The sequence below is a fragment of the Musa acuminata genome, chromosome BXJ2-1 (assembly GCF_036884655.1).
Source record: "Musa acuminata AAA Group cultivar baxijiao chromosome BXJ2-1, Cavendish_Baxijiao_AAA, whole genome shotgun sequence".
NCBI classification, from domain to species: Eukaryota; Viridiplantae; Streptophyta; class Magnoliopsida; order Zingiberales; family Musaceae; genus Musa; species Musa acuminata.
In genome coordinates this window covers 33,578,901-33,584,900 of record NC_088338.1, presented here as the reverse complement: position 1 = coordinate 33,584,900, position 6,000 = coordinate 33,578,901, and positions in this window count along the sequence as shown.

The window sequence follows — 6,000 nt, the reverse complement described above, 5'->3', positions numbered from 1 at the left end:
TAGAGTTAAAGATTCTAAGATAAATCTTTTGATGCATGATTTTGAATTGTTTCGAATGAAGTAAAGTGAAACTCTTGTTGACATGTACACATGTTTTACGGATGTCGTTAGTAGTTTAAAAGCTTTTGGAAAATATTTTTCGAATCTTGAACTTGTTAATAAAGTTTTACGATCACTTTCTAAAAATTAGAATTCGAAAGTAATTGCAATACAAGAAGCAAATGACCTAAGTAACTTTTTGCTTGAAGAACTTATTGGGTCTTTGATAACCTATGAAATGACGTGTATAGCACATGATAAACTTGTGAACAACCTTCTAAAGAATAGGAAAGATTTAATATTTAGAATAAATGAAGATCACTCGAGCAAAAGCTCAAGTGATGATGACTTTGAACTCTTAACAATAAAGCTTAAAAAGTTCTTAAAACAAGAATCAAAGAATAAAAATGAACTTGAAAAGAAAAAGCTGCCAAAGAACAAGAAAGCACTTAAAGTGACTTGGGATAAAACGAGTGCATCTGAATACAAGGAGTAAACCGATGAAGATGAAGTGACAAACTTCTCTTTAATGGCTCTTAACGACAAGGTAAATGACTTAATTGAATCTCATTTATCTTACAATGAATTGATTAATGCATTTCATGATTTATTTGATGAATATAAGCTAGTTGGTAAAAAATATAAGTTGCTAAAAAATGATCATGCTTCTCTTGCTAGTGAATTTAAAAAATTAAAAAATGAGTATGATAATTGCATGTTAACTCCTTGCACTAAGTGTGAAGAGTTAGACTCCCTTAAAAAAGAAAATTTATTTTAATAATAAATGTTAGATATATTTAAAATTGGTAGCAAATCTTTAAACATAATTCTTGCTAATAAGAGTCATGTTCGTAGAAAAGAAGAAATCGACTTTGTGAGTAGCAATCAACAAAAGCTAGCTACTTTTGTTAAAAAAACCTACATTACATATTTTTCTTAAAAATAAATATAATTTTTATAATAAACATGGTCATTTTGCATATAAATGTCTATTCAAATATGGCTCACATAAGTTGGTTTGGGTTCGTAAAGGAACCATGAATGACTTAATACCAAAAGTTAAGAATGATATATCAAACCATGAGGGACCCAAAGCTAAATGAGTACCTAGAATAAACCCACTATTTTTATAGACATCTTTAAAATCGAAAGTTATGAGCAAAAATAATATTTTAATAGTGAATGCTTAAGGCTTATGATTAGAGATCCAAAATACTTCATAAAGCTCACTAGACAAAACAATAAAGGAAAAATCATTAAAATTAGAACTATTGGTAATAAGATGATTTTAATTAAAGATGCTTGATGTAATGATATAATGAAAATGTTAAAAGTTTTGGTATCATGATGATTTTATATTATGCATGATGATTTAAAGTAATGATGATTTTTATGATTTATGGTTTATTGATCTTGATGATTTCTATGATGAAATTTTCTCTTTCAATTTTAAACGATGATGCATGTTTTGATTTGGCATAAAAAACTTGGGCATTCTTATATGAAATCAAATCACTTAAATTGAAACAAAAAGAGGAGAATGTATTTTTTCTTGAAAATATCTCTAAAACTTTTCGATTTTTCAACCAGTGATTCCTAGTGATGAATTTATTTTATGTTATCTCTTGAATTAAAAAAGTGATTTTGATGATTTGATGATTTGAGTTTGAATGAGTTTTATCTTATGATCTTGACTTCTCGGAATCATAACTTGAGATTTTCTTTATATGAATCACGATCCTTACTTTTTATTCTCAAATGATTCTTGTATTTTATTAAAGAGAATATTTATTCAAATGAATTATGATTTTTCTCTTGATTTCTCGAAATTCATGACTTAAAATTTCTTTTGAAGATATTTTATTATTTGATCTCCTAAGATTTCTTTTTGATTATTTAAGAGGAGATTTGTCAAAATGAATCTATGTCTTTTGGTATTCACATGATGTTTGATATTATCTTTCATGATATGATTTTTATTATGTATAATTCCTTTGTATTCATGAATTATATCTCTCATCACCAAGTTAATTTTTCTTGATATATTTCATGTGATGATTTGATAATTGATGTAAAAGGAAATGAATTACACAATTGTATTATTCCTCTCTTCTTCTTTCTTTTTGAGAATAACAAAGGGGGAGAAAGATTTGCTAGCTTGAAGAAGCAAAAACTTATAAACTTGTAAAAATTTCTAGCTTGCAAAGAAAGACAAAACTTGCTAGTTTGCTCATATCAAAAGAGAAGCAAGAAGTGCTATTTTGTACATCTCAAGAGAAGCAAAACATGCACATCTCAAGAGAAGCAATACTCATGATGCATGTTCTAACTTGCATATCTCAAAAAACTTGCTAGCTTGAATATTCTAAAATGATACAAAACTTGCTATATTTGCATAATTAAAAATTTACTAGTTGCACTTTTCTCTTTTTTTGTTGATGACAAAGGGGGAGAAGGTATAATGATGATTTGAATCATGCATGATATGATGCACTTTGATATTTTAAAATTATGATTATGTATGCAATACTTATAATTTTATTATGATGATGTATATAATGTAGTATATATGATATGAATCATGATTAAAATTGCTTTGACTTGAATTCAAGGTTCATCTCAATTATAGCATATTGATAGGGGGAGTTTGGTTTAAACTCCGTCATCAATTGATTGTCATCATCAAAAAGGAGATTATTGAATCTTGAATTTTAATGATGAAATCAATTGATGAGTTTACAATTTAATCTGCATTTTGAGTGACGCAAGACTGACTTCGATCAAAAAAGACAAATAAATTAAAGTAGGAGGAATCAAACATTGGACCAGAGTGGAACATATCAGAAGATTGGACGTTGAGTCGGAGGATCAGTCGACGTATTGGTAGAAGGCTTTGTGCCATGAGTTTGGGCATCAGGCTAGAATGATCGGACATTGCACCAAGGAGATAGGATGTTACGGAGGTCAACATGCCGATTAGGGCTATTGGGGCGTATAAAAACCTCACCCTTTTCTGCATGAAAGGGCACGAAACCTATTGGCATAATCTTGAGTTCTTGAGTCTTAAAGTATTGTAAAAGTTAGAGTTCTCCTTCTTCATCTCTTAGCCTTATAATTATCCAAGAAAGAGGAGTGAGACTTGTAAGGGTTCATCTCCTAAACCCAAGAAAAGGAGAAAGTGCTATAAAGAGGTGTTCGGTCTTCCCCTATTGAAGGCAGTGGACGCCGGTGACCTTGTTGGAGGAGGAATCCAAAAGTGGATGTAGGTCATATTGACTGAACCACTCTAAAACTCGGTTTACATTTACTTTTAGCAATTTACTTTTATAGCAAACTACCTCTCCTCCTTACTGTGCTTTTACTATGCCTACATACGCTTTCAAGTAAACACCTTCCGAGATCGGCTTTAATCATACGAAGACTTTACGAAACCGATGCTTTTTATTTGTGCAATTTACATTACTATAAATCTCCTTAATCTTCTCTTGCACTTTTACGAAAGCTTTTAAGTTCAAATTCTTTCCGAAATAGGTTGAATCGAAACCATTTTCGTCAGAATCGATTTTGATCGAAATAAGTCTTTTGAAATCACGAAAGCTTTTCGCTGTACCAATTCACCCCCTTTCTTAGTGCCACTCTTGATCCTAACAATTTTATCTTCTTCTGTTCTAGTAGTTCATAAAAATCAAATATTTTTTCTACCGTATTAAGTCAATCAATAAAGTCATCAACATTGATTTTATCTTCTTTGGAATATCTAACTTTGGGTTGTATTTGTTCTACCACTCGTCTTGGTCTATATACCTTACATAATGTCTTTCTGACTCCCTTGGGTGAGGAGGTGTTTCATCATCAGAAACATACTTTTGAGCATCATCTTCATGCTAGTTGTTTTTACTTTGAAGTTCTTTAATAATTTCATTTTTTTTCTTATAGACTATGTAGCAATCTTCGTAGCTGTAGTCTCAAGGACTCAACATCATTTTCATAGCCACTATCTTCACCAACTACGTCTTTTGTATTATGTCTTATCATGATCTCTAACCTTTGGCTCTGATACCACATTGATACCGGAGTAATGTAGAATAGATTTTGAAAGAAAACTGATAATACAGTTATAATTGCTGGAATAAGTTCTTCGGATTAAAAAGGAACGAACTCACGATACAACTTTAATAAAATCAATAAATAGCTCACTACTGAGTTTAAAATCATAAAGGGATATAGAAAGTTCGCCACTCTAAGGATAATAAATAATAATGCGAAACTGAAAATAAAAAGACTCACCACTCAAGGAAGCATCCAAGAGATATAGAGTTTAAGAGAGGACTCCATGAGAGTTTCTACCAATATCATTAGTTTCTGAACTTCTTTCTAATCCTAAAACACCAAAATAAAAATGAAACAACCCTTTATGCACATGGAACTATAAAATTAAGTACTTTATAGTTGGCAACTAACACCCTTCAATACATTGCTTGGTCATAAAGAAAAGCACTTTGAAATAATTTTAACTTTGTCTAAAGAATATACTCATAGGCTATATTTGAGTAAGTTGGGTTAAATACTATGAGACAACATTATGGCCCGTAGAAAATATTATAGAATCAATAAGATCCACACGAGTTGATTATAGTAAATTAGGCACTCCCATGTTAGAGTATCGTAACATATTTTCATTCATATAAAAAATAATATATTTGAATAGAAAATATTATAAATAGATCATGATATAGATTCTTGTGATTCTTTCCATTGCATACAATGTCAACAAATGAATAAAGATATAATTTGAATTCAGTTGTTTGACACAAGTCATAAGAAGTCAGTTACACTACTTTGAAATATCATTACATGTTTTCATTCATATAAAAAAAATAGTATATCTGAATAGAAAAAAATACTATAAAGGATTTATATGCTCATTCTTCTAATTCCTTCGGATGTATGCAATGTCAACAAATAGATATGAATATAATTTGAATTTAGATATTTCATACAAGTCACAAAAAGTTAGCTAAACTATTTAGGAATGCTATTACAAAATTTTTATTCATATATGGAAAATATTGTATCTGAACATTATAAATGGATTATAAGCTCAATCTTCTAATTCTTTTCAATATATACAATATCAATCTCATTGAATTTTAGTTCAAGATAAGTGCATCGCATATATCAACATACACTTTTATACTTACATATTTCTTTCATAAGGGGTTGAATGTTAGGTTGTATACATATATGAGCCAAGTCCTCAAACATAGTGAAGACTCTCTTGAATGAGAGGGGAGAGGAGAATGAAAACCAAGCCAAGAAAAAACACCGTAAAACTAACACAAACACGATGTTCACGAATCTGGATAAACACTTTCATGTCCTAAGAGAAGAGAGGGGATAGAAGAGGGAAGATGTGGGAGAAGAAGAGGGAAGAGGTGAGAGGAGGAACGATAGTATAGGTTAAACATTGTAATCGGTTAAGTTGGACCAAAACCACGGTATGGAAAAAAAAAGAAGAAAGGATCATTTAAGATATTAAAGAAAAATAAAAAAATCAAATAAAAACACTAAGAAGGGATGAAAAAAGATAATCCAAATATAGACCTTTTAAGGGAAGTCATCCTCTTTTCTTGTATCAGGGTCTTAGTTCAGTTCATCAATTAGACTATTTAATAACCGAGTGATGAATTGAATTAACATCTTTTTCTTGTCTCATCAATTAAGAAATTAAAAAAATAATATAATAATAATAACAAAACCTAAAGATTTAGAAACTAATTTTTAAAATATATATATATTGAATGAGATTCTGAAATCTTAAATTTTGATAAGTGATTTTGGCAAACCAAAATTTAACTGACATGTCGATCACTAATCTGTTGACTCTTCGGACACCTCAGTCGCGATCGAGACCAACAGTCACGTATAACTATTGACACGAGACTGGAGCTTGCTGATATG